The 10,589-nt window shown below is 57.2% G+C and overlaps 1 long non-coding RNA gene across 1 annotated transcript; it reads right to left on the bottom strand.

Annotated features, from left to right (window-relative positions):
• Positions 1–3,179: 3,179 nt before the first annotated feature.
• Positions 3,180–10,333, bottom strand: LOC127924553 (uncharacterized). Its single transcript, XR_008118162.1, has 3 exons — positions 10,161–10,333; positions 8,888–9,083; positions 3,180–3,292 (listed from the first exon to the last, which is right to left on the bottom strand). It is a non-coding gene; the product is annotated as an uncharacterized LOC127924553 (long non-coding RNA).
• Between the last annotated feature and the right edge of the window lie 256 nt (positions 10,334–10,589).

Raw genomic sequence — 10,589 nt, forward strand, 5'->3', positions numbered from 1 at the left:
ACCCTGCCGCCCTACACTCTAACCACTAGGCTACCCTGCCGCTCTGCAATCTAACCACTAGGCTACCCTGCCACCTCTACACTCTAACCACTAGGCTACCTGCCGCCTCTACACTCTAACCACTAGGCTACCCTGCCGCCTCTACACTCTAACCACTAGGCTACCCTGCCACCTCTACACTCTAACCACTAGGCTACCCTGCCACCTCTACACTCTAACCACTAGGCTACCCTGCAGCCTCTACACGAACCACTAGGCTACCTGCCACCTCTACACTCTAACCACTAGGCTACCCTGCCGCCCTCCACTCTAACCACTAGGCAACACTGCCGCCCCTACACTCTAACCACTAGGCAACACTGCCACCCTCCACTCTAACCACTAGGCAACACTGCCGCCCCTACACTCTAACCACTAGGCAACACTGCCTCCTCTACACTCTAACCACTAGGCTACCCTGCCGCCCTCCACTCTAACCACTAGGCAACACTGCCTCCTCTACGCTCTAACCACTAGGCTACCCTGCCTCCTCTACACTCTAACCACTAGGCTACCCTGCCGCCTCTACACTCTAACCACTAGGCTACCCTGCCGCCCTACACTCTAACCACTAGGCTACCCCTGCCGCCCCTCCACTCTAACCACTAGGCTACCCTGCCGCCTACACTCTAACCACTAGGCTACCCTGCCGCCTACACTCTAACCACTAGGCTACCCTGCCGCCTCTACACTCTAACCACTAGGCTACCCTGCCGCCTACACTCTAACCACTAGGCTACCCTGCCGCCTCTACACTTTAACCACTAGGCTACCTGCCTCCTCTACACTCTAACCACTAGGCTACCCTGCCGCCCTCCACTCTAACCACTAGGCAACACTGCCTCCTCTACACTCTAACCACTAGGCTACCCTGCCGCCCTCCACTCTAACCACTAGGCAACACTGCCGCCCCTACACTCTAACCACTAGGCAACACTGCCACCCTCCACTCTAACCACTAGGCAACACTGCCGCCCCTACACTCTAACCACTAGGCAACACTGCCTCCTACACTCTAACCACTAGGCTACCCTGCCGCCCCTCCACTCTAACCACTAGGCTACCCTGCCACCTCTACACTCTAACCACTAGGCAACACTGCCTCCTCTACACTCTAACCACTAGGCTACCCTGCCGCCCTCCACTCTAACCACTAGGCAACACTGCCTCCTCTACACTCTAACCACTAGGCTACCCTGCCGCCCTCCACTCTAACCACTAGGCAACACTGCCTCCTCTACGCTCTAACCACTAGGCTACCCTGCCTCCTCTACACTCTAACCACTAGGCTACCCTGCCGCCCTACACTCTAACCACTAGGCTACCCTGCCGCCTCTACACTCTAACCACTAGGCTACCCTGCCGCCTCTGCACTCTAACCACTAGGCTACCCTGCCGCCTCTACACTCTAACCACTAGGCTACCTGCCGCCTCTACACTCTAACCACTAGGCTACCCTGCCGCCTCTACACTCTAACCACTAGGCTACCCTGCCACCTCTACACTCTAACCACTAGGCTACCCTGCCTCCTCTACACTCTAACCACTAGGCTACCCTGCAGCCTCTACACGAACCACTAGGCTACCTGCCACCTCTACACTCTAACCACTAGGCTACCCTGCCTCCTCTACACTCTAACCACTAGGCTACCCTGCCTCCTCTACACTCTAACCACTAGGCTACCCTGCCACCTCTACACTCTAACCACTAGGCTACCCTGCCTCCTCTACACTCTAACCACTAGGCTACCCTGCCACCTCTACACTCTAACCACTAGGCTACCCTGCCTCCTCTACACTCTAACCACTAGGCTACCCTGCCTCCTCTACACTCTAACCACTAGGCTACCCTGCAGCCTCTACACGAACCACTAGGCTACCTGCCACCTCTACACTCTAACCACTAGGCTACCCTGCCTCCTCTACACTCTAACCACTAGGCTACCCTGCCACCTCTACACTCTAACCACTAGGCTACCCTGCCTCCTCTACACTCTAACCACTAGGCTACCTGCCGCCCTACACTCTAACCACTAGGCTACCCTGCCACCCCTCCACTCTAACCACTAGGCTACCCTGCCGCCCTCCACTCTAACCACTAGGCTACCCTGCCGCCCTCCACTCTAACCACTAGGCAACACTGCCGCCTCTACATTCTAACCACTAGGCCACCCTGCCGCCCTCCACTCTAACCACTAGGCAACACTGCCTCCTCTACACTCTAACCACTAGGCTACCCTGCCGCCCTACACTCTAACCACTAGGCTACCCTGCCACCTCTACAATCTAACCACTAGGCTACCCTGCCGCCTCTACAATCTAACCACTAGGCTACCTGCCGCCTCTACACTCTAACCACTAGGCTACCCTGCCGCCTCTATACTCTAACCACTAGGCTACCCTGCCACCTCTACACTCTAACCACTAGGCTACCCTGCCTCCTCTACACTCTAACCACTAGGCTACCCTGCCTCTACACTCTAACCACTAGGCTACCCTGCAGCCTCTACACTCTAACCACTAGGCTACCTGCCACCTCTACACTCTAACCACTAGGCTACCCTGCCTCCTCTACACTCTAACCACTAGGCTACCCTGCCGCCTCTACACTCTAACCACTAGGCTACCCTGCCTCCTCTACACTCTAACCACTAGGCTACCTGCCGCCTCTACACTCTAACCACTAGGCTACCCTGCCCCCCTCCACTCTAACCACTAGGCTACCCTGCCGCCCTCCACTCTAACCACTAGGCTACCCTGCCGACCTCTACACTCTATCCACTAGGCTACCTGCCGCCCTACACTCTAACCACTAGGCTACCCTGCCGCTCTAAAATCTAACCACTAGGCTACCTGCCGCTCTACACTCTAACCACTAGGCTACCCTGCCGCCTCTACACTCTAACCACTAGGCTACCCTGCCGCTCTACACTCTAACCACTAGGCTACCCTGCCGCCTCTACACTCTAACCACTAGGCTACCCTGCCACCTCCACTCCACTCTAACCACTAGGCTACCTGCCGCCTCTACACTCTAACCACTAGGCTACCTGCCGCCTCTACACTCTAACCACTAGGCTACCCTGCCGCCCCACACTCTAACCACTAGGCTACCCTGCTGACTCTACACTCTATCCACTAGGCTACCTGCCGCCTCTACACTCTAACCACTAGGCTACCCTGCCGCCCCTCCACTCTAACCACTAGGCTACCTGCCGCCTCTACACTCTAACCACTAGGCTACCCTGCCGCCCTCCACTCTAACCACTAGGCTACCCTGCCGCTCTACACTCTAACCACTAGGCTACCCTGCCGCCTCTACACTCTAACCACTAGGCTACCCTGCCGCCTCTACACTCTAACCACTAGGCTACCCTGCCGCCTCTACACTTTAACCACTAGGCTACCTGCCGCCTCTACACTCTAACCACTAGGCTACCCTGCCACCTCTACACTCTAACCACTAGGCAACACTGCCTCCTCTACACTCTAACCACTAGGCTACCCTGCCGCCCTCCACTCTAACCACTAGGCAACACTGCCGCCCTACACTCTAACCACTAGGCTACCCTGCCACCCTCTCCACTCTAACCACTAGGCAACCCTGCCGCCCCTACACTCTAACCACTAGGCAACACTGCCTCCTCTACACTCTAACCACTAGGCTACTCCTGCCGCCCTCCACTCTAACCACTAGGCAACACTGCCACCTCTACGCTCTAACCACTAGGCTACCCTGCCTCCTCTACACTCTAACCACTAGGCTACCCTGCCGCCTCTACGCTCTAACCACTAGGCTACCCTGCCGCCTCTACACTCTAACCACTAGGCTACCCTGCCGCCTCTACACTCTAACCACTAGGCTACCCTGCCGCCTCTACATCTAACCACTAGGCTACCTGCCGCCTACACTCTAACCACTAGGCTACCCTGCCGCCTCTAAAATCTAACCACTAGGCTACCCTGCCGCCTCTACACTCTAACCACTAGGCTACCCTGCCGCACCTCCACTCTAACCACTAGGCTACCCTGCCACCTCTACACTCTAACCACTAGGCTACCCTGCCGCCTCTACACTCTAACCACTAGGCTACCCTGCCGCCTCTACACTCTAACCACTAGGCTACCCTGCCGCCTCTACACTCTAACCACTAGGCTACCCTGCCGCCTCTACACTCTAACCACTAGGCTACCCTGCCGCTCTACACTCTAACCACTAGGCTACCCTGCCGCCCTCCACTCTAACCACTAGGCAACACTGCCGCCTCTACGCTCTAACCACTAGGCTACCTCCTGCCGCTCTACACTCTAACCACTAGGCTACCCTGCCACCTCTACACTCTAACCACTAGGCTACCCTGCCGCCCTCCACTCTAACCACTAGGCAACACTGCCTCTACACTCTAACCACTAGGCTACCCTGCCGCCTCTCCACTCTAACCACTAGGCAACACTGCCACCTCTACACTCTAACCACTAGGCTACCCTGCCGCCCTCCACTCTAACCACTAGGCAACACTGCCACCTCTACACTCTAACCACTAGGCAACACTGCCGCCTCTACACTCTAACCACTAGGCTACCCTGCCGCCCCTCCACTCTAACCACTAGGCTACCCTGCCCCCTCTACACTTTAACCACTAGGCTACCTGCCTCCTCTACACTCTAACCACTAGGCTACCCTGCCGCCCTCCACTCTAACCACTAGGCAACACTGCCACCTCTACGCTCTAACCACTAGGCAACACTGCCTCCCTACACTCTAACCACTAGGCTACCCTGCCGCCCTCCACTCTAACCACTAGGCAACACTGCCGCCTCTACACTCTAACCACTAGGCTACCCTGCCACCCTCCACTCTAACCACTAGGCAACACTGCCTCCTCTACGCTCTAACCACTAGGCTACCCTGCCGCCCTACACTCTAACCACTAGGCTACCCTGCCGCCTCTACACTCTAACCACTAGGCTACCCTGCCGCCTCTACACTCTAACCACTAGGCTACCCTGCCGCCTCTACACTCTAACCACTAGGCTACCTGCCGCTCTACACTCTAACCACTAGGCTACCCTGCCGCCTCTACACTCTAACCACTAGGCTACCCTGCCACCTCTACACTCTAACCACTAGGCTACCCTGCCTCCTCTACACTCTAACCACTAGGCTACCCTGCCTCCTCTACACTCTAACCACTAGGCTACCCTGCAGCCTCTACACGAACCACTAGGCTACCTGCCACCTCTACACTCTAACCACTAGGCTACCCTGCCTCCTCTACACTCTAACCACTAGGCTACCCTGCCGCCTCTACACTCTAACCACTAGGCTACCCTGCCTCCCTCTACACTCTAACCACTAGGCTACCTGCCGCTCTACACTCTAACCACTAGGCTACCCTGCCACCCCTCCACTCTAACCACTAGGCTACCCTGCCGCCCCTCCACTCTAACCACTAGGCTACCCTGCCGACTCTACACTCTATCCACTAGGCTACCCTGCCGCTCTACACTCTAACCACTAGGCTACCCTGCCACCCTCCACTCTAACCACTAGGCTACCCTGCCGCCCTCCACTCTAACCACTAGGCTACCCTGCCGACTCTACACTCTATCCACTAGGCTACCTGCCGCCTACACTCTAACCACTAGGCTACCCTGCCGCCTCTACACTCTAACCACTAGGCTACCCTGCCGCCTCTACACTCTAACCACTAGGCTAACCTGCCGCACCTCCACTCTAACCACTAGGCTACCCTGCCACCTCTACACTCTAACCACTATGCTACCCTGCCGCTCTACACTCTAACCACTAGGCTACCCTGCCGCCTCTACACTCTAACCACTAGGCTACCCTGCCACCTCTACACTCTAACCACTAGGCTACCCTGCCGCCCCTCCACTCTAACCACTAGGCTACCCTGCCGCCTCTACACTCTAACCACTAGGCTACCCTGCTGCCTTTACACTCTAACCACTAGGCTACCCTGCCGCCTCTACACTCTAACCACTATGCTACCCTGCCGCCTCTACACTCTAACCACTAGGCTACCCTGCCGCCTACACTCTAACCACTAGGCTACTCTGCCACCTCTACACTCTAACCACTAGGCTACCCTGCCGCCCTCCACTCTAACCACTAGGCTACCCTGCCGCCTCTACACTCTAACCACTAGGCTACCCTGCCGCCTCTACACTCTAACCACTAGGCTACTCCTGCCGCCTCTACACTCTAACCACTAGGCTACCCTGCCGCCCTCCACTCTAACCACTAGGCTACCCTGCCGCCTACACTCTAACCACTAGGCTACCCTGCCACCTCTACACTCTAACCACTAGGCTACCCTGCCACCTCTACACTCTAACCACTAGGCTACCCTGCCGCCTCTACACTCTAACCACTAGGCTACCCTGCCGCCTCTACACTCTAACCACTAGGCTACCCTGCCGCCTCTACACTCTAACCACTAGGCTACCCTGCCGCTCTACACTCTAACCTCTAGGCTACCCTGCCGCTCTACACTCTAACCACTAGGCTACCCTGCCGCCTACACTCTAACCACTAGGCTACCCTGCCGCCCTCCACTCTAACCACTAGGCTACCCCGCCGACCTCTACACTCTAACCACTAGGCTACCCTGCCGCCCACACTCTAACCACTAGGCTACCCTGCCTCCTCTACACTCTAACCACTAGGCTACCTGCCGCCTCTACACTCTAACCACTAGGCTACCCTGCCACCCCTCCACTCTAACCACTAGGCTACCCTGCCGCCCTCCACTCTAACCACTAGGCTACCCTGCCGACTCTACACTCTATCCACTAGGCTACCCTGCCGCCTCTACACTCTAACCACTAGGCTACCCTGCCGCCTCTAAATCTAACCACTAGGCTACCCTGCCGCCTCTACACTCTAACCACTAGGCTACCCTGCCGCACCTCCACTCTAACCACTAGGCTACCCTGCCACCTCTACACTCTAACCACTATGCTACCCTGCCGCCTCTACACTCTAACCACTAGGCTACCCTGCCGCCTCTACACTCTAACCACTAGGCTACCTGCCACCTCTACACTCTAACCACTAGGCTACCCTGCCGCCCCTCCACTCTAACCACTAGGCTACCCTGCCGCTCTACACTCTAACCACTAGGCTACCCTGCTGCCTTTACACTCTAACCACTAGGCTACCCTGCCGCCTCTACACTCTAACCACTATGCTACCCTGCCGCCTCTACACTCTAACCACTAGGCTACCCTGCCGCTCTACACTCTAACCACTAGGCTACCTGCCACCTCTACACTCTAACCACTAGGCTACCCTGCCGCCCTCCACTCTAACCACTAGGCTACCCTGCCGCCTACACTCTAACCACTAGGCTACCCTGCCGCCTCTACACTCTAACCACTAGGCTACCCTGCCGCCCTCCACTCTAACCACTAGGCTACCCTGCCGACTCTACAGTCTAACCACTAGGCTACCCTGCCGCCCACACTCTAACCACTAGGCTACCCCGCCGCCTCTACACTCTAACCACTAGGCTACCCTGCCGCCTACACTCTAACCACTAGGCTACCCTGCCGCCTACACTCTAACCACTAGGCTACCCTGCCTCCTCTACACTCTAACCACTAGGCTACCCTGCCGCCCTCCACTCTAACCACTAGGCTACCCTGCCGACTCTACACTCTAACCACTAGGCTACCCTGCCGCCCCACACTCTAACCACTAGGCTACCCCGCCGCCTCTACACTCTAACCACTAGGCTACCCTGCCGCCCTACACTCTAACCACTAGGCTACCCTGCCGCCTCTCCACTCTAACCACTAGGCTACCCTGCCGACTCTACACTCTAACCACTAGGCTACCCTGCCGCCCCACACTCTAACCACTAGGCTACCCTGCCGCCTCTACACTCTAACCACTAGGCTACCCTGCCACCTCTACACTCTAACCACTAGGCTACCCTGCCGCCTCTACACTCTAACCACTAGGCTACCCTGCCGCCTCTACACTCTAACCACTAGGCTACCCTGCCGCCCTCCACTCTAACCACTAGGCTACCCTGCCGACTCTACACTCTAACCACTAGGCTACCCTGCCGCCCCACACTCTAACCACTAGGCTACCCCGCCGCCTCTACACTCTAACCACTAGGCTACCCTGCCGCCTCTACACTCTAACCACTAGGCTACCCTGCCGCCCTCCACTCTAACCACTAGGCTACCCTGCCGACTCTACACTCTAACCACTAGGCTACCCTGCCGCCCCACACTCTAACCACTAGGCTACCCTGCCGCCTCTACACTCTAACCACTAGGCTACCCTGCCACCTCTACACTCTAACCACTAGGCTACCCTGCCGCTCTACACTCTAACCACTAGGCTACCCTGCCGCCTACACTCTAACCACTAGGCTACCCTGCCGCCTCTACACTCTAACCACTAGGCTACCCTGCCGCCTACACTCTAACCACTAGGCTACCCTGCCGCCTCTACACTCTAACCACTAGGCTACCCTGCCGCCTCTACACTCTAACCACTAGGCTACCCTGCCGCTCTACACTCTAACCACTAGGCTACCCTGCCGCCTACACTCTAACCACTAGGCTACCCTGCCACCTCTACACTCGAACCACTAGGCTACCCTGCCGCCTCTACACTCTAACCACTAGGCTACCCTGCCGCCCCACACTCTAACCACTAGGCTACCCTGCCGCCTACACTCTAACCACTAGGCTACCCTGCCGCCTCTACACTCTAACCACTAGGCTACCCTGCCACCTCTACACTCTAACCACTAGGCTACCCTGCCGCCCTCCACTCTAACCACTAGGCTACCCTGCCGACTCTACACTCTAACCACTAGGCTACCCTGCCGCCCCACACTCTAACCACTAGGCTACCCTGCCGCCTCTACACTCTAACCACTAGGCTACCCTGCCGCCTCTACACTCTAACCACTAGGCTACCCTGCCGCCTCTACACTCTAACCACTAGGCTACCCTGCCGCCTCTACACTCTAACCACTAGGCTACCCTGCCGCCTCTACACTCTAACCACTAGGCTACCCTGCCGCCTCTACACTCTAACCACTAGGTTACCCTGCCGCCTCTACACTCTAACCACTAGGCTACCCTGCCGCCTCTACACTCTAACCACTAGGCTACCCTGCCGCCTCTACACTCTAACCACTAGGCTACCCTGCCGCTACACTCTAACCACTCAGGCTACCCCCCTGCCGCCTCTACACTCTAACCACTAGGCTACCCTGCCGCCTCTACACTCTAACCACTAGGCTACCCTGCCGCCTCTACACTCTAACCACTAGGCTACCCTGCCGCCTACACTCTAACCACTAGGCTACCCTGCCGCCTCTACACTCTAACCACTAGGCTACCCTGCCCCCTCTACACTCTGACCACTAGGCTACCCTGCCGCCCTACACTCTAACCACTAGGCTACCCTGCCGCTCTACACTCTAACCACTAGGCTACCCTGCCGCCTACACTCTAACCACTAGGCCACCCTGCCACCTCTACACTCTAACGACTAGGCTACCCTGCCGCCTACACTCTAACCACTAGGCTACCCTGCCGCCCTACACTTCTAACCACGAGGCTACCCTGCCGCCTCTACACTCTAACCACTAGGCTACCCTGCCGCCCTACACTCTAACCACTAGGCTACCCTGCCGCTCTACACTCTAACCACTAGGCTACCCTGCCGCTCTACACTCTAACCACTAGGCTACCCTGCCGCTACACTCTAACCACTAGGCCACTCCTGCCGCTCTACACTCTAACCACTAGGCTACCCTGCCGCCTCTACACTCTAACCACTAGGCTACCCTGCCGCCTCTACACTCTAACCACGAGGCTACCCTGCCGCCTCTACACTCTAACCACTAGGCTACCCTGCCGCCTCTACACTCTAACCACTAGGCTACCCTGCCACCTCTACACTCTAACCACTAGGCTACCCTGCCGCCTCTACACTCTAACCACTAGGCTACCCTGCCGCCTCTACACTCTAACCACTAGGCTACCCTGCCGCCTCTACACTCTAACCACTAGGCTACCCTTGCCGCCCCTACACTCTAACCACTAGGCTACCCTGCCACCTCTACACTCTAACCACTAGGCTACCCTGCCGCCTCTACACTCTAACCACTAGGCTACCCTGCCGCCTCTACACTCTAACAACTAGGCTACCCTGCCGCCCCTACACTCTAACCACTAGGCTACCCTGCCTCCTCTACACTCTAACCACTAGGCTACCCTGCCGCCTCTACACTCTAACAACTAGGCTACCTGCCGCCCTACACTCTAACCACTAGGCTACCCTGCCGCCACACTCTAACCACTAGGCTACCCTGCCGCTCTACACTCTAACAACTAGGCTACCTGCCGCCCTACACTCTAACCACTAGGCTACCCTGCCGCTCTACACTCTAACCACTAGGCTACCCTGCCGCTCTACACTCTAACAACTAGGCTACCCTGCCGCCCTACACTCTAACAACTAGGCTACCCTGCCGCCCCTACACTCT

Source organism: Oncorhynchus keta, unplaced genomic scaffold, assembly GCF_023373465.1.
Source record: "Oncorhynchus keta strain PuntledgeMale-10-30-2019 unplaced genomic scaffold, Oket_V2 Un_contig_4286_pilon_pilon, whole genome shotgun sequence".
NCBI lineage: Eukaryota > Metazoa > Chordata > Actinopteri > Salmoniformes > Salmonidae > Oncorhynchus > Oncorhynchus keta.